Consider the following 19,931-nt stretch of genomic DNA (forward strand, 5'->3'; position numbering starts at 1 on the left):
CAGAGAGTTGTTGCTATTCTTTTCTTCGATCTCCTGTTGAGTTTGTAGGTGTTCAGAATGGTTTGATCCCTATCCAGCTGAATTCCTGATAGGAGACGAAATCCAGGTCTCCTACTCCTCTGCCATCTTGCTCCACCCCCCTAGTTTTTATTTTTAATTTTTTAAGAACCTCCATACTGTCTTCCATAGTGGCTGCACCAATTTATATTGCCACAAACGGTGTAGTAGCGTTCCCTTTTCCCTACATCCTGTCCAACACTTGTTATTTCTTATCTTTTTAGTAATAGCCCTTCTACCATCTATGAGGTGAAATCTCATTGTGGTTTTGATTTACATTTCCCTGATGATTAGTGATATTGAGCATATTTTTATGTACCTGTTGGCTATCTGTATGCCTTCTTTGGAAAATTGTCTATTCATCTATTCAGATCCTCTGCCCAGTTTTTAATCTAGTTTTTTTTTTTTGCTATTGAATTGCATGAGTTCTTTATATATTTTGATACTAGCCCCATATATATGAGATATATGACTTGCAAATATTTTCTTCCATTCAGTGGGTTGCCTTTTTATTTTGTTAATGGTTTTGTTCGCTGTGAAGATTTTTAGTTTGATGTATCCCACTTACTCATTTTTACTTTTGTTGCCTTTGCTTTGGGAGTCAAACCTAAAAATATCATCACCAAGACCAAAGTCAAGGAGCTTATAGCCTATGTTTTCTTCTAGGAGTTTTATGGTTTAGGTTTTATGTTCAAGTTTTTAATCCATTTTGAGTTAAATTTTGTGTATGGTATAAGATAGTGGTCTAATTTCCTTCTTTTACATGGTCTAGTTTTTCCAACCCTACTTACTGAATTGTCCTTTACCCATTGTATGTTCTTGGCTTCTTTGTCATAAATTAATTGACCATATATGTATGGGTTTATTTCTGGACTTTTTATTGATTTATGTTTTTACGCCATGTCTGTTTTTATGCCAATATCAAACTGTTTTGATTACTATATCTTTGTAATGTAGTTTGAAATCAGGGAGCCTGATGCCTCCAGCTTTGTTCCTCTTTGAGATGTAGTATATTTAATTATATTTGCATACCTCTCTAAATAGCACTATTGATATAAAGACATGACACTCCCCACACAGTTTTTGTCAAACTGGTTGAGTCCCAGAATTTTCAGGGCCTTTGTCATTCTGTGTCATAGAAATCATGCATTTGGGGCAAAGGGAAAATATAGCATCATACTTATTAATTTAAGGTTTACTTGCTAGAAATGCAGTGTCATTATTTTTCAAGATAGTGTCTTTCAGGTCCTCCTTTGTGTGTGTGTGTGTGTGTGTGTGTGAGAGAGAGAGAGAGAGAGGGCATAAACAGGAGGCTAGTCCACAGAGCTAGACGCAATATTATTTAAGAAGAATAATTGGTTAAATGAAAACTGACAAAGTGAGGTAGGTAGAATAATGCCCCCTCAAAGATGTCCATATCTTAATCCCCAGAATCTGTAAATATGTTACCTTACACAGCAGAAGAGACTTTGCAGAAGTGATTTATTTTATTTTTCAGCATTATTGAGGTATAACTGACAAAATTGTAATATATTTGAAGTGTATGATATGATGGTTTCATCTATGTATATACATTGTGAAAGGATTCCCCCCCTTGAGTTAATTAAAACATCTGTCACTTCGCATATTTAGTTTTCTGTTTGTTTTGGTGAGAACACTTAAGCCCTACTCTCTCAGAAAATTTTAATTTTACAACACAGTATAATCAGCTATAGTCACCATTATAGTCACCATTAGCTCCTCAGACCTTATTCATCTTATAAGTGAAAGTTTGTACATATCCTTTTACCAGCTTCTCCCTATTCCCCATCCCCACCTCACCCCCTGGCAACCACCAGTCTCATCTCTGTTTTATTAGTTTGACTTTTAGAATATTTTTAGATTCCACATAGAAGTGATACCATGCACTGTTTGTCTTCTCTGTCTGATATTTCACTTAGCATAATGACCTTCAGATTCATCCATGTCGTTGCAAATGGCAGGATTTCCTTCTTTTTTTTAATGCTAAATAATATTCCATTTAGGGCTGAATATGTATAGATACAGATGTAGATATAGATATATAGATGTATATAGATATATATGTACACAGATACACATACACACACACCACATTTCCTTTATCCATTCATCATCGATGGACAGTTAGGTTATTTCCATACTTTGGCTATTGTCAATAATGCTGCAATGAACATGAGAGTGCAGGTATCTCTTCGAGACAGTGATTTTGTTTCCTTTGGATATGTACCCAGAAGTGGGATTGCTGGATCATATGGTAGCTCAATTTCTAATTTCTTAAGGAATCTCCATGCTGTTTGCCATAGTGGGTGTACCAGTTTACATTTCTACCAACAGTCTGCTAGGATTCCCTTTTCTCCACAGCTTCTCCAGCATTTTTTATCTTTTGTCTTTCTGATAATAGACATCCTAACAGGTATGAAGATAGATATAGCTCAGGGGTAGAACATTTGACTGCAGAGATTATTTAAATGAATGCAAATGGAAGTTAAAGGCTTGGGAAGAGGTGATTATCCTGGATTACTTGGGCGAGCCCAGTGTGATCACAAGGGTCCTTATCAGTGAAAGAGGGAGGTAGGAGAATCAAGAGTCAGAAAGAGATGTGAGGCCAGAAGCAGAGGTTGGAGTGATGTGATTGCTTACTAGAAGGCAGAAGGGAAATTGACAATGGAAGGGAGCCACTGGCCATGGAATGCTGTTGGCCTCTAGAGGCTATCAAAGATAACAATAGGTTCTTCTCCTAGATCCAACAAAAGGAACATAGATCTGTTGACACCTTGATTTCAACCCCTATGAAAACCTATTTTGGACTTCTGGTCTCTAGAACTGTAAGATAATAAATTTGTATTGTCTTAAGCCACTAACTTTGTGCTAATTCGCAGCAATGGGAATTGAATACACATAGGAGCCTGTTCACAAACTGTGCTGTTGAGAACCCAGAGCTTAGAACTCATCTGCTCTGTGAATATAGAGGCAACCGGCATCTATTGCCACTCTAGTGGCTGTCAATTGTTCCTGGCCAAATGTGTCTATTCTTTCAGGTCCCAGTGCATCCTCGATGCCTTCCTGCCTGTATGCTGATCCTCTTACTGTCCCCACCTCCTGAAATGTCCTCTTGTTATTCTGTTCAGGTTCTTTTCCAGCCAGCAGGTTCACTTGTTTTATAAATACACCATTGTTTCTTTGTCCTGCATTATAGTCATTTAGCTGAGGGAAAAGTCACCTATCTTGGTTTAGCTGTGGAAAATTACATACCCCTTCTGTGAGCAAAGATTATAAGCATAAACGAATCCTAAATCTAGTTACTGCCTAGTGTTGAAATGAGAAAGTTCAATTTCAACTCAAATATTTAGTGAACCATCACTGTTTTCAAGTCATAATAATTGTACGAGAGAAAATATGTAGAATAAAGCCTGCCCCTGGGTAAGGACATAAGTAAGTATAGAAGGATGTGCATGATAAGGCTGTGTATGATGTTAAATGGAGGTAATAGGGCTTTGCCGTAAGAAGGACTTGAATTACTTGTGTCATTTATTAATTTTCTGTTATCCTTGATTTCCTCATCTTAATTTTTTATCTGAAAAGCTGTACATATTAATTTCTACTTCATAAATTGCTGTGAGGATTAAAGGAAAGTATGGATTGGTTGGTTTATGGATTAATTCAACAAATATGTGCCTAGTGCTTACTATGTGTTGGGCACTATCCAAAGTTCTAGAAATATATTTGTGAGTGAAATAAAGTCACAGTGTTCACAGATCTTATGTTGTTGTAGGAAGAGACATAGGTTAAATAAATGGGTAAATATAATACCAGTAAATGAAAAATGTTATCTAGTTAAGAAAAAGAAAGGTATAGTCAGAGAATGACTGGGGCAGGGAGGGGAAGTGCTGAGGAAGACCACCCCCAGCATCATCGTACAATTTCTGACATCACATGCTGACCAAATAGATGTAAGTTCCTATTACTTGAGGAAAGGTTTCCAGTTTGTGAATTTTGCACAAATTGATGGTGGAGGTAGTGGTAGGATTTTAAGGGTGAGGAAGATTTCAGCAAGAAGGGATGGCAGGGAAGAGTATTGAAGCTGAGAGAGGAGAATGTGCATTGGCACAGAGATTCCAAAGTGTGTGTCACTTCTGAGAAAGTACATTAATTCCCACACTCATCAGACCCTATTTCACACCGCGTTTGGGTTCCATTTTTGAGTAAAGGACATTAACGTCCCTCGGGACTTTGGCCTAAAACTGGGAAGCATTCTCTCCTCCAGTGATGTAGCTGATTGCTTCTGCTGCTTTCTGTACTTCAGACAGCTCTGCAAGTTTGGGCCAACTTGTTGACCCAGGAAACTAGACCACTGGGCAGGCAATCAGCAATCAAGTTTTATCTCCATTCCCTCTGTAACTTTTTTCTTTCTCTCTCTTTTTAAAAATTTGGCTGCTGTTTCCAGTGGGATGAATCCCTTCTTGATTGCCAGAGATATTTGCCTACCTTGTTTTAATAATCTTAATTTTCTAATTAGAATTCTCAAGACAAACTCAGCTTGAGAAAAAAAAAAGTGTGTTGTGGAGGGAGAGGTGGGGTGAGGGGGTGTGATGCTGGGCGGAAGAGAGGGCAGGAGAGGGCAGGGATGCCTTTGGTTTACCACAGGATGTTCAGATTCTCTCACCAAAGGAAAAGCAAGCAAACAGCAAACTGCCTGAATCATGGGCTTAAGCTCATGGCTGTTTCAGAAGGACAGGGAATTCCTAAATGCTGACTGGGGTGGCCTACATGAGTGTGCTAACAGCCAAAACCTTAATTTTCAGTTCTTTGGAATTTTAATTTTTTTGAAACAAATTTTTGTTTTCTTGAGGATAAAGGATCCCCATCTTTCCTCATCTCTGTTCCTATTCCCACCACTTGAGTTTTCCTTTTCAAAAGCAAGAAGCTGCCCTCTAGCTTTCTCCCCTCTCAAAGGTTCTGTCTCTTCCTTTCCCGATTGGTTTTTTGAAATAATCTATTCATGTTTCCTACATCGCCTCACTACTTGACTCACTTGAAACCTGGTTCTTCTGGCAATCTGGTTTCTGCTCTCATCACCCACTGAAATTGTTTTCACAATGGTCAAAACTTCGCCAATTTGACAATTTTGATGACCTGCTCTGACTTCTTCTTCCTCCTCATCCTCCTTGTCCTCCTTGTCCTCCTCTTTTCCCTCCTCCTACTCCCCCTCCTTCCCCTCTCCTTGTCTTTCTTCATCTTCTCCTTCTCCTCCTCCTCCTCCTTCTGACCTCTCTGCATCGTCTGAGTCCTGGTAACCTCTCAACCTCTAGGTTTATTATATTCTTAATTTTTGTTTTTATCTAAATATACACTCAGTAAAATTATTTGTTTTCTTCTCTCTTCATCCTCCAAATATGGGTATTTTTTTTGAGGCTTCATTATCAATTTTCTTTTCTCTCCTTTGGCATTTTTCCCTGTTTCAGTAGCTCCAACTCTTCTCTTGAACTCTAGGTTCAAATCCCCAAATACTCAATACACATTGCTACCCATGTTCTCCCATCAGCTTCCCAATTTTAGCACATCAAAAATGTGGTTCATTTTCTTCCTTCGATGCCTCCAATTAGGTGTCCAAACATAGTCTCATAATTAGTGCATTTCTTTGAAGCAATATGAATGAAAAATGATACATGAAAACAAGATATTCAGTATACATTTTTAAGAACAAATTTTCAGAATGGGATCTAACATACTTTTCTAAAACTGAACCTAAGAATTCAAGTGTTTAGGGGCACCTAGGTGGCTCAGTCGGTTAAGCGTCAGACTGTTGATTTCAGCTCAGGTCATGATCTTAGGGTCATGAGATGGAGCCCTTGCGTCGGACTCTGCACTGGGTGTGAAGCCTGCTTGAAAGTCTCGCTCTGCTCTCTCTCTGTCCCTCCCCCTTCCCTGTTCATACATGCACGCTTGCTCTCTCTCTATCCAAAAAAAAAAAAAAAAAAAAAAAAAATTCAAGTGTTTAAAACCCATTTCTAGAAAGTCCTTTAGAAGAGCTACTTCACTTAATACATTTATCATTATATTGTAGAGCCTTACCACATCTCTTTACAAGTTGTCTTACACTGAAAGTTATTTTATTTTATACTTAAAAGAAAATTTTTTGTGACTATTGCAATTCTCTATACCACCTGGGGAAGACTATAGGGATAGGAGTATTTAACAGCATCCCCAATGAGCCTTCCCACCTCACCACCACCTGACACTTTATTACACAAACATCAGGTTTAGAAATTGTTTTTCTTCCCAAGCCTCCAGCTGCTGGCCTGCCAGGCACTGAGCAAGCCTTGTGCAGCTTGTCACAGGCAGGGTTTCCTGTCAATAGAAGAGAGGAAGCAGTGCTTTTGGATGAACCCTCATTGTCCCGGCTGGAACAGTGATCACCAGGCAGTGATAAGGACCTTTTTCAACTTACACGAACTGCACGAATCTGACTAACCTTGTTAGGGAGAAGAGGAAAGAAGGGGCGGTTACAAATAGTGTTGGAAGCACTCTTTCCTTGGCTTCTCATATCCCAGCAACCGAAAGAATCTAAAACACACTGAGTAAGATGAATCTTTTGAATAGTCAGAATGTTTATCTTGCCAAGGCTTTTTTGGATCTTGTTGCTTTCCAAAGTGAATATAAAATTACATCATGGAATCAATTAAAAAAAAGTAATTAATAGACTCACTTAATTTGTAACTAAAAATTGGACATTGTAATGTGTTCTAGCTTATGTTTGATTTTTTTTATCCTTTTATTTGGGGTAATTCATGAGTTTAGCATCTTCCACTTAAGGAGCCTACGCCAGGGCGCCTGGGTGGCTCAGTTGGTTGGGCGACTGCCTTCGGCTCAGGTCATGATCCTGGAGTCTCAGGATCGAGTCCCGCATCGGGCTCCCTGCTCGGCAGGGAGTCTGCTTCTCCCTCTGACCCTCCCCCGTCTCATGCTCTCTTTCTCTCTCTCATTCTCTCTCTCTCAAATAAATAAATAAAATCTTTAAAAAAAAAAAAAAGGAGCCTACGCCATAGGGTCTCTTTTTTGTTTCACTTTTATATTCTAAAATCGCTCTTTCCATTCTCATTCTTGTTTTCTTTAAGGAGTCTTACATCTAAAAGGTGCTTCTCTCTCTCTTTTTTTTGTAAGATTTATTTATTTATTTTAGAGACAGAGTAAGAGAGCATGAGTGGGAGGAGCAAAAGGAGAGGGAGAGAGAATCTCAAGCATATTCCGCATTGAGTGCAGAGCCCAGATGCGGGGCTTGATCTCACGACCCTGAGATCACGACCTGAGCTGAAATCAAGAGTCGGATGCTTAGCTGATTGTGCCACCGAGATGCCCCTCTAAAAGATGCTTCTTAAATATTTGTTGAATAAATGCTTGTTACAGTAAAGACATATCATCAGCTTCTCTTTCCTCCCAAAACTTGACATAAGTATGATATTTTCTCAGTTATTGTAGAAGTTACTTTTAATATGTTAAACCAAAATAATTATTCCCATTTTCCAGATGACAAAACTGAACCCCACAGAGGTTAAATGACTGTGTGTGAGTGTGTGTGTGTGTGTGTGTGATGATGAGTCAGGGATCTGGGGATTGAATTGGCTTATAGGTAGCAAATACATTAGCAATAGTGTCTGACTTGGCTGTTGTTCCCAGTGGCCCATGATCCTAAAGGAGAAAAAGAATCCTGTAATTTAAATAACTTTCTTTGTAAGAAATATTAATTTAGTGATAAAGCTAAGAGGAAAATTGAAGCAACTAAAAGATAATTTTTTGGCGTCTTCTTACCCAGAGGTTAATAGTAGCATGGCTGCAGTGTACAAAAGCATTTATATTGAACCTGGCATCTTGTGATGTTCCGTCTAAAATGCTTCCTATCATAAAATTCTATTTACAGTTTAATAAAGCCTAGAATGGGCTCCTAAACCCAGGTGCACTGGGACTGAAAAGTATTTTCTAGTGTAGGAAAGCAAACAAAACAAAACAAAAGTGCTTTTATTTCTTATAATCACTTTATTTTAAAATATTTTTAGTTCTTTCCATAGATAGTACCAGTCAGCTTTGAGAGCCTTGGATTTAGAAATCTGGGTTTGAGTCCCAGATATAATATGTTGAAATTTTGTTTAATTACTCTGATGCTAACTGACATCGTTTTTACAATGTCAAAATATAAATGAGCAATAATGCATAATGAAGTGTCAAGCATAGCAGAAGTAGGTGTTTAAAAATAGTAACTGTTATAGTTATTCATAATTAATTTAATTTTTGCTATCATTATTAATTTAAATATACTTATTTTTTTCAGTCAATAGTTTTACCTCTTTATAATGCTAACAGTTCAGTTTTTTCACCAATGAATGCCATGTTCTGAATGAATATACTAAGTGCCATTCATGCTAATTATGTACATCTGTTTACTGAAGAACAATTTTCTGTTATTGAAAAACCATAGAAATATGTGATAGATATATGATATTTACTTCTGTTATTAACTGAACATTCTTTTTTTGTTTTTGTTTTTGTTTTTATTCTTATGTTAATCCCCATATATTACATCATTAGTTTTAGATGAAGTGTTCCATGATTCATTGTTTGTGCATAACACCCAGTGCTCCATGCAGAATGTGCCCTCCTCAATACCCACCACCAGGCTAACCCATCCTCCCACCCCCCTCCCCTCTAGAACCCTGTTTGTTTTTCAGAGTCCATCGTCTCTCATGGTTTAACTGAACATTCTTTACTTGAATTTATACCATAAAATAGCATATTACTTTATAGAATTTAAGACTGGCATGTGTATGTGTGTGTGTGTGTGTGTGTGTTGCAAGTAAACCAAACAGATATATATCCTCGTCAAGTTGGAAATGGTAGTGCTTGACTTGTTTAAGTAAAGTGTGTTTGATTTGATTCTTGGAATTTCCAGAAATACACATATATGATCTAATATAACAAATGTAGTGCGAGTACCAGCATGACAGATTTCTTTAAAGCTAAAAACCTTCCTAAAATTTGTTAGAAGAAATAAGTAGAACAGCATATAAAACAGAATTTTCAGTATACATCTGGAGACCATCCTGAATATGTTCTTTATTTCAAGGGCAGATATTTTCAAATTCATTTGACTCTAAGAAATTAAAATGTTAAGATCAAATCCTTTAGTTTTTAATGGTTTTATAATGATGCTAACACAACACCATGGGAAGTGACACAAAATGGTAGTATGGTATTTGAGAGTATGTGTTTGAAAACTGTACCAGGTATTTACATATATTCCCAAAAGTTCCAGATTAGGTGCTCAGGTCGAGGGTGCTGGATCGTGGCCTTCCTCCCCTCATACACCATCTGGCCTTCCTCATAATCCTTCCCCATCTCACTCCTTACCCACTCCCTTATATGTAGAATAGGGTTCCTAGGTAATGCAACTCCAGAGGGTAACATTTACATAAGAGTCTGTGTATGCAAATGGTGCCCCCTGGAGTTGTGCGGTGGTTCAGCCTGTTGACCATAGGAAGTAGCTAGCCCTGTCCAAGAACTAGCCAAAGTAACATCCAAAGAAATAGCAGCTTAGAAGTGCAAATTCATTATGTGAATACTCTCTTTTTTTTAATTTTTAATTTAAATTCAATTAATTATCATATAAGGTATTATTTGTTTCAGGGGCACAGGTCTGTGATTCATCAGTCTTACATAATACCCGTGCTTATTACAACACATACCCTCCCCAATGTCCATCACCCAGTTACCCCATCCCCCTACCACCCTCCCCTCCAGCAACACTCAGTTTGTTTCCTATGATTAAGAGTCTTATGATTTGTCTCGCTCTCTGATTTTGTCTTGTTTCATTTTTTCCTGTCTTCCCCTATGATATTCTGCCTTGTTTCTTAAATTCCACACTTTCTTCTTAACAAATCTATGTTTCTGTTTTGTAGGGTATACCATTGTTAACCTTTACCCTCTACTCCCAGCTTGTTCGACCCTATCTGTACCTCCAGGTGTTAAGTATGGACAGTTACACCACTGACCACCTGACCACTTTATTACCCTGTTATTTTGTAATATATTTTTGGAAACCTATTTAATATAGAAAGGCTTTTGGATTTTTTCTACTTCTCTTTGGTTTTGGAATGTATATTAAGGAATATCCTATTGAAACCTCTTAATATCTCTCATGATTAAAGATAACATACAATAAAAAAAAGCTAACTTAATATACAGTCAAAAGAATCACTATCCTTCTTTTAGTTTGGTCAGAACAGTGTTCTGTCACTGACAATAGAACTGGGGCTTATAGAAGAGCCTCAAATAAACTCCATGATGTCAATCTCAAAGGCTAAATGATATATGCTAACATGTTTTACTTTGTGTTAATAGTCCAATTATCATTTGTTATTTATGAGTTGCCTAAAATCTTATTTTTTTCTTTTTTTTATTATGTTCAGTTAGCCAGCATATAGTCCATCATTAGTTTTTGTTGTGGTGTCAATGATTCATTAGTTGTATATAACACCCAATGCTCTAAAATCTTATTATCCTGGTGTTTATTTTTCAAAAATATAACCAACCAGAGAAATAGATTCTATAAATTTGTATTCATTACATAAAGTAAATTCATAATACACTCATCTTGTGGGGTAGAAGCTGTAAGGGCAATTTTCTGATATTCTTATTCTTACTGCATATTGAGACTTATCAGTCAAATATTCATTCTTTCAGATAAGTGGGCTATTTTTAGCCAGGAACTATTTGAGGTCAGGGACTTTACCTTATTTATCTCAGTTTCCTTAATGCCTAGCATGGTGTTTGGCATATCTAAGTACTGAATGTGTGTTTGTGGAAGTTTAATATTCTTTTTTGGATCTATCTTAGTTCCATTATATCTTTGAGATAGAGCAAGGAGATACACAAAAAATATTCTGGATTTAGATGTCGTTGTTTTTGTTTGTTTCCAGAGGCATGTCAATTCCTTTTATTTTGCAGCTAATAGAATATTCTGACAAGGTAGCATCATTTTAATTTTTTTGAACCATAGATTTAAATTGAGCTAAAGCATTACTTCAAATATATATTAAAATTTCAACAGGATAATGTGTTGCTACTGAGATTTTTTTTAATTTAATTTTTTATTATAGTAAAATATATATAACAAAATTTATCATTTTGACCATTTTTAAGTGTGCAATCAAGTGGCATTAAATACATTTACAATGTTGTGCAACCATCACCATTATTCATTTTCAAATTTTTTTCATTTTTCTAAACAAAAACTTAGTACCTGTTAATCAGTAGCTCCCCATTCCTCCCCCTGCCCCAAGCCCCTGGTAACCTCTATTCTGCTTTCTGTCTCTGTGTGAATTTGCTTATTCTAGGTGTCTTATATAAGTGGAATCATACAATATTTGTCTTTTTGTATCTGGCTTATTTAACTTAGCACAGTGTTTTCAAGGCTCATCCATGCTGTTAATTTGAACATAATGGGCATATGTATCTCAGTTTATGATAATAAAACCAGCTAATCAGAAGTACCTGTGTTCCCACAAATAGTAGAAATGAAACTGCCAAAAAGAAAAATAGGGGTAGCCCTTATAGTGAGAGGTAAGTGGTGATACATACTCGAATGCCATACAAAATAACATGTAGTAATTGCCAGGGAGTTATCTAGAAGGAACATGCAGGACTGAATGCTGATGACTGGAGCCACACCATGTTAGGAGAGCTAGAGGACTGGGTCTGTGTTGGACATCTTTAAACCCCCTCAGAGAGGGAGTTGGCATGACACAGTGGGCACCCAATAAACATTAGTGGAACGAATGAAATAATCATGTACTCAAAGTAACCTTTTCCATAACGTTTCCATAACGTCTTGTGTTGGGTTGATAAATCAATTTTGTCTTTATAAAACATTTTCTGTAATCTCTTTCTCTCTCCCCATGTAGCTTGTAAGTGCTTACATTCCATAAGATGCCAGTTATATTCCCTTGAGCACAATAGATGTTTGATAGGTGTTATTTGCTTGAGTGATTGTCAAGAGAATGTGGCAGAAATGCTCTTCCTCTTGTTTTGGACCATCTTTTTAAAAATTAGGTTGCGTGGTGTGTGGAAAGTAGCCTTCAACCCCACCTGGCACTGCATCGTGGGGAGGCACTTTGGTAGTTATGTGACACATGAAACCAAACACTTCATCTACTTCTACCTGGGCCAAGTGGCCATTCTTCTGTTCAAATCTGGTTAAAAGCATGGACTGTGTCACACACCCAGTGATCCATCCAAAACCAAGGACTGCAGCCTAAATTCCAAATACCAGAGACTGAAATCTTCAGCCTTGCCTAGGGAAACACCTCGATCTTTGAACCTTTATTGTGTTGTTTTGTACAGGGCATTCTCTGTACAAATTTGTTGTGGTTATGAAACAATTAGCAAAACAGCTTAAATTTGTATTTATTTTCTATTCCATACCTTTACCCCATGTTTTTTCTCCTCAAAATCCATTCCTTTTGAAATAAATCATTTTGTATAAGGCTTTCATCACAGAATTTAGAAATGTCAGTTAACACCTGATAGATCTTCCGTTGGTCTGATTCTTGAGAAAGTACTTAATTAGCCCACTATTCTACTAGTAGCCTGCTTATTACTAGATTACTTATTAGTTTACTATATTCCTAGACTTTCCCTGTTGTGGGCATGGGACTGGCCAACACAAGGTCTGAAAATCATGCTATGTAGGAAAATGGAGATGGGAGCAGTGCTTGAAAAGTCTGAACATTTCTCTCTCTTTTCTGTGGAAATAGATAAGACAATGTGTTTCTATGCCTTATTTTTTGTCATCATTATGCATACTCACTAAATATGGACTCCAATTAATCCTCTGCCAACAGGAACATTCAAACAGATGCTTCAGAGATAGAATCCTTAAGATAGTGTTATTTCTTGAGTCAAGTCTATGATTCTGTCCCTGTGATTCTAAGCATGGTCTCTCGCTTTCTGTTTCTATGGAAGAATTGACCTAAAATCTTTATTTAGGATGTTATGAGAAATGTAAAAAAATCTCATGAGAATTAGAGCACTATAACTCATATTTTAAAAAAGCTTGTCAACATCAGAATGCTGTAGAAGAGTGAATGACTACAGTCTGGCCTAAACCATAGATGGCTTTTCTTCTTGGTGAAATGGGTGGTGCTAATTCTCAGAGATTAAATTTTTTAAAGATTTATTTATTTATTTATTTTAGAGAGAGAGAACGAGCAGGAGGGAGAGGGAGAGGGAATCTCAAGCAGACTCCATGCTGAGCACAGAGCCCGATGTGGGGCTTGATCTCATGACCATGGGATCATGACCTGAGCTGAAACCAAGAGTAGGTTGCTTAACTAACTGTGCCATCCAGGCGCCCCTCAGATATTTAATTTGAAATCACTGTGGCTATGGGAGATAATTTTTTTCAAAGGAAGTCTTTTGGAATGTCTCACTTTTTTTCCCCATTAATAAAAATAGTAGGGTTAACAGTTAAGTTTTTAAGGGAAGACAGTTTGGCATCATTTAAGTCAGTTTATATTTGGGATTAGGAAGTGACTTTACAGAGTGCATCAAGAGACAAATAGATCAATTTGCCAGGAAGCTGAAACCATTTTATTTGTTCTTTCTGGCATGGTAAAATACGAAATTTTCATTTAGGAAAGGTGATTTATTGTGAGCTAGACTATCCACTAAAGGTCAAGTAAAAAGTAAAACATTTATACAGACTGAACCAAAGTGCATAATTTATACAAAAGAATAGTATATTAAGACCTGTATTAGTTTTTTAATGCTATATAACAAATTATCACAAACTTAGTGCCTTAAAGCAACACAAGGTTATTATCTCACTGTGGCCATGGATTAGGAGTCCAGGTATAGCTTAGCTGGGTTCTCTTTTCAGTGTTGTACAAGGATGCAATGAAGGCAATGGCTGGAGCTGGAATTTCATCTGGGGCTTGGGGTGCTCTTCTAAGCTCATTGATTGTTGGCAGAATTCAGTTCCTTGAGGACTGAAGCCCTCAGCTCAACTCAGCCAGTGGGAGGAGGATGAATGCCATCTGGGAGTGGTCAAGGAGACAACAATGGTCAGCAGAACATCCTGGGAGATGTGTTCTGAAGAGTTGGGGAGGAGCTGGTCAAGAGGGCTGAGTGCCACGGAGAACAGAAGCAGAGGCCCATAGGCAGTGGGTGCAAGAGTTTGGAAGTTATCTGGTGATCCTGAAGGCAGCAGTTTACAGTTACTAAGAATTAATAAGCTAATAGTCTCAGGGAATGAAGATAGAAGACAGAAGAGATTCTTTCCCAGTCATCAAGTGTGCTAATCATTTGTAGCTACTTTTCACAAATAATACATTTGCCACCTCTGTCGCCTTTAGATATGCATTGTGGATATTTTCACAGATCATAGCTCACTTCTACAAAAATTAATTTTTCTGTAAATGGAATGTATTTCTAGTGTAAGTCTCCTTTCTACCTGATAGTAGAAAACTTTAGTTATCTTTAAGTAAATTTGATCCATGTAGTGATTTCTTTCATTTCAGGATTTTAACTTGGTCAAAGAAGAGCTCAGTGTCCTGCTCTGGAGATTCAGCTACACACATGACATCTAGGCTTCTCTGGGGAGGGTGGTTTTGGGCCTCAGCTGTTCTCTGACATGTGCTGGCACGCGCTGAGATGGAAATCATCTTGTTTGTCTGTGGGTATATTTCTATTGCATTCAGTGAGATGTTGCAGTCCTATGGACCCTACCATCAGATTTATGTAGGTTTATTTCTATTCTACCTACCTCTGCTTTCCGCCTCCCTGCATACCAAACCCATCTGGTGTCAATAGTTCACTCTCAGACTCTTCTAGCTTCCCCTAAGAATTTCAGAAAACTATCAGAAGCTCACTGGTCATTTCTACCCAATGGCTGAGGTGCACACTAGGGCAGATGGCATCTGGAAAGTGTTCATTATCTCCTTGGACTTTACCTGTGTCCTCTGATAGCCTCAAACATGTCTGGCTGGATGATCCAAGTTGTCTTCCGATAGCCTCAAACATGTCTGGCTGTATGATCCAACTTGTCTTCCATCCCCAATCTATCATACTCAGCCTAAGGGTGCCGGATATCAGGCCCCTTCTCAGGACTTCAGAGATTATTTCTTCTTCTTCTTCTTTTTCTTCTTCTTCTTCTTCTTTGTTCTTCTTTCTTCTTCTTTCTTCTTTCTTCTTTTTCCTTCTTCTTCTTCGCCTTCTCCTCCTCCTTTTTTTTTTTTTAGGACTTCAAAGATTTCTGAGTTGTCTTCCATTCTCCACAGAGCTAACCTCCAATCCCAGACCATCTTTATCTTGTTTTCAGGGTAAAGGTTATACAGCTCTTCATATTTTTTTTCCTCTTCAGTCTGTTTGTTAAATGATATAAAGTTTTTGTTAGATTTTGTCTTCTCTAGAGATTAGTCTTTTGAGTTTCAAAATACCCAGATCTTCTGAATTAGAATCCTTGGCTTTCATAATGACTCCTGCTATGAGTTGCAAGAACTTATTTGGAGCTAAAGCCAAGAACTTGCCTCTGATTCTTCATGCAGCTGTGTTAGTCATGCCTCAAGGCAGTGTGTGTCACTCATGTCATAGGGTGATGGTCTCAGAAAGAGTGTGTGTTGGGGTGGGGGGAGGGCTGGGGTGGTGATGCTGTTAATGAAATGGGGTAATGATGCCAAGAACTGGAGAACCTGGTATCTTTAATTCCTATCCCTTAACATACTTATGCAATATGTGAAATTCAGATGTCTATTAATCTTTAAGAAAGCTTTCCTTTGACTCCACTTATGAGGAATTGTTAGAGGACCTAGGGTCATTTAGCCTAGAGAAAACTAGTCTCTGGGAGCTGTTGATTGGTGTTTCTAAGTTTTCACTGAGCTGTTGGGTGGGGGAGACACCAAAAAGAAGGAGGAAAGAAGTCTCATGCATTGAGTCCCTATTTTGTGCCAATACTTTTAAGCATTTTGCTTCTGTTATTAGGTTATTTGTTTATAGAAACCATGTGAGGGTATTATCATCATATTGGAGAAATAGAGGCTCAGGAAAGTTAAGCAGCATATCCTTAGAGAAGGAGCAAGGCAAAGCTATCACAAGCACAGTCTCTGGAGCCAGACCGTCTGGTGTTAAACCTGGCTCTCCCACTTACTAGCTGTGTGACATTGGATAATTTGCTTAACCTCTCTGTACCTTGGTTTTCTTAACTGTAATTGGGGAAAATGATAATATATACCGTTGGGATTGTGAAAATTAATGTGCTAATGTATACAAAATAATTAGAAGGGTGCCTGGTACTTAGTAAATGCTATAAAAAGATTTTTATATTATTATTATTTAAAATTATCCTAACCATAAAGCTGTTAAGTAACAGAGCATGAATTTGAATGTAGATCAGCTTGTTTTAAAACAAACTTATTACCATACTTAATGTAATACCATTTATTCAGATGAATTAAATTTTACAATTTCTTTGAGAATTTCCTTCCATAAATATTATTAAGCTTTTCCTATATACCAGGGACTGTGTTACCTAGCATTGAGGAAATGCTTTGTATACATAGAATTACATGTTGAATGCTACCACATCAAGAAAATCGGCTAGATGGATTGTGTCACATTTAGAACTTGTGCTCCAAATGGACCTCATCGGGGTCTTGGGAGAAAATCTAGGAGGGTTCAATTCTCCATCCAAGAAGCTCTGACCCCGAATTGGGACAAACATAACAAACATATTTAGAAACTTGAAAAATGACCTTACATCAAAAGTCATACAAATACGGCCTCCACAGTGCAGGGCTTGATTTAAAACCAAGTAACCTCCTACACAGGTAAAGCCAGTTAATAGTATGGACGTATTTATTCAGTGGTGGTATCATAGGGTCAACGGCACATGCATTATAATCAGATATACAAAAGGAATCATAAATTCTAATCTGTAATTGAGATAATATCCTCCAGCCCCCAACCCTCTGGCTAATTGGCTGGAAGTGAAACAGGGAATTTAAACTTGCCCATTAAGATGATCTTAGTTTTTCTAGTTTAAAATAATCTTACATAAGGTTAACACAGTCTCTTTTTGGTAAATACTTCATCTATCAGGATTTATCCATTTCTCTTTCATATAGTGGCATCTTATTTCAAGGGGAAGCCAGTGTGTTTTTATGCCATGAAGGAAAGGCTCTTTGGTCCATGCACTGTCACCTGGCGTAACATATCTAGTTTTCAAGTTATCAAAATAGGGAGGATAATGCTGGGTGCTATTAAGTTAATTTCTAAAGTCACATGTTCACAAGAACTTTGAAAAATGTTAGTACATTGATCTGACACTCTTTCATATTGTGGCTGTTTCTTCATTTATAAGGCCCTAAAATATAACAACAATAACAACAACAACAACAACAACAAAATCCCTTGGTCTATTTTAATAACGCTGGCTATGGCCTTAAGACCACTTGTGTATATTCAAGGCCACATATCTCAGTATTTTAATTATATTAACCTTAACTACTTTTGCTTGATACCCAAATTGCCTTTGGAGTAGCAAAGAAAACCACTTAAATTTATTTTGTGCCCTATAAGAAAATGTCAAGCCAATTCTCACAGCACCATTTTACTGATTTTTGGCAGTGCTTGGGATACTTAAATGTGAAACACAGTAGAATAAGTAGAATTTTAAAATTCTCCTCTTTAAAAGAAAATTCTCTTCTTTAAAAGTCTCTGCTTTTAAATTTGAGTTAATGGATATCCCAAATAATGAGACATTCCATTTATAAATGACCTATGAGCAGTGGGGGAAGGCATCAACTCTAGAAGAAATTTTAGAATAAAATTTAGAAAATGCTGCTGAATTTACTTAATTATTTACAAGAGCTAATAATTTTTTTCAAAGTGTTTTTCAATAAGACAAAAAAAGATTCCTTTATGGTAGAATTTTCTCTTTTACTTTATATTTGAAGGTGAAATGCACATGATCCAGATTTTCCTCAAATGCTTTAACTGTTTAAAAAATCTATTTAGAAATAGTTTCTTTACTCCCTGAATTTAAAAACAATTTTTTTATAAATTAAAATAATTGCAAATGTCCTTTTGTGAAGAGACGGTGAATATAACAGATATCAAACTAGTATCTTTAGAAAGGCCTGCTTGCCAGGTTGAGAATTTGAGTTTCAGGGGTTTACCCGCCATTCCCTAACTGATAAGGATGGTTTACTCTGCCCAGAATGCAACACAATGTGGTTTGTGCTGAAAACCTTTTTTCCTTCTGGGGGTGTGGAATTTTGGCGCATACTAATCAGAGAATTTCCCATATAACCAACCCCCAATAAAAACCTTGGGTGCTGAGTCTCCGGTGGGTTCCCCTGGGTACAGCACATGCATGTTGCTGTATTTTCTGTGGGGAAGAATATGCTCTGTGTGACTTCTCATGGGAGGAGTGAGCATTAAGTAAACCTGCACATGAATTCCTCCAGATTCTGCCTGTGTCTCTTTTCCTTATAATGGGCTATCTAACCTTCCTACATTGCTATTTTAATATACTGAGTCCTGTGAATCCTTTTAGGGACTCTCCAAATACAGAATGGTCTCGGGGAAGCCTAATACTCATACCTTTGCAATATTTTACAATTTTTTTTTTAAAGAAACAAGTAACTTGACATAAAAATAGAAAAGAACACATGTGCTGTAACTGCTAATTTATAGGTTTTCATCACAAAGATTGATTAAAATTTATCTCCTCATTCAGAAATGCAAATAGGCCAAACTTTCTTTTTCCAGTGTTACAAGGATAGCATTTCATTAGTCCTTTAGATATGACAGGACATCAGAGATCTCTGGTTTCAACATAAGTACCGAATGGAGAAAATGAACGTGCAGAATTTAAAAAGAAATCCTGTTGTGTGAATGGCATAAATTTTAATCCAAATAAGGTTAAGAGTGGCCCTTTATAACTACTGGGCCCAGAGCGGGGAAAGGTAGCTGGGCCGGTGAATGTGTAACAGCTTGCCAGCTCTTATTTTAGATTACTCAGAGTCCTGGCTCTATGAAATGTAATTCTGAATTTCAAAGAACATTTCTTTTTCATTTTCTTGGGCTCATTAGGTTAGTAAATACGAAAGGAAGTGTGACTTAAAAGAGCCTATCGTAGGTATGATGATGAATAACAAGTCAGAAAAGCAGACAGCTGTAGCTCTTGGTGTAATGAGTTTTAAGTTAATGCCTTAATGTTGCCAGTTAAACTATTGTGAAAACTTGCCATTGACTAATTGCATGCTGGCTTATTTAGAAGGGAAAGTCTGCAAGCCAATTAAATAAATCTGAAATGGTTGTATTCCCTGAGCTGTCTCAGAGTACCTATTTATAAGTATGCAAGGGCTTAGGATACATTTTTAAAATGTTAGTAACAGATTTCAAAATCCCATGAATTCTTTTTTTATTTCATTGAAGGCAGTGAAATGCATTACAGATTTTTCTGTAATAGAAAATAAAAATTAAAAATAAAAAGTCAGTTTGTATAATGTGAAGACTGTCTCTAGTTGCAGATTGCTTGCTTTTTTGGCTTCATGATTCATTTCTCTATTCCACCCCATATTAATACTAATTATTAAAGTATCAAAGGACTGGAATGACAGGGCTTAACTAATTTAACCTGACCTGAGTGCAAATGGAAAAGTTATTGTTGTTTGTAGTATAAAGCATTTATGCATTACTTTTTTTACTGTTTTGAAATGTTATGTATAATTATAAGAACATACTTTATTGCCCTTGTTGCACAATTAATTCATTGAATCAAAATATGTCCACTGATTATTACA

The sequence above is a fragment of the Leptonychotes weddellii genome, chromosome 12, assembly GCF_054177405.1.
Source record: "Leptonychotes weddellii isolate Sample4059 chromosome 12, ASM5417740v2, whole genome shotgun sequence".
NCBI lineage: Eukaryota > Metazoa > Chordata > Mammalia > Carnivora > Phocidae > Leptonychotes > Leptonychotes weddellii.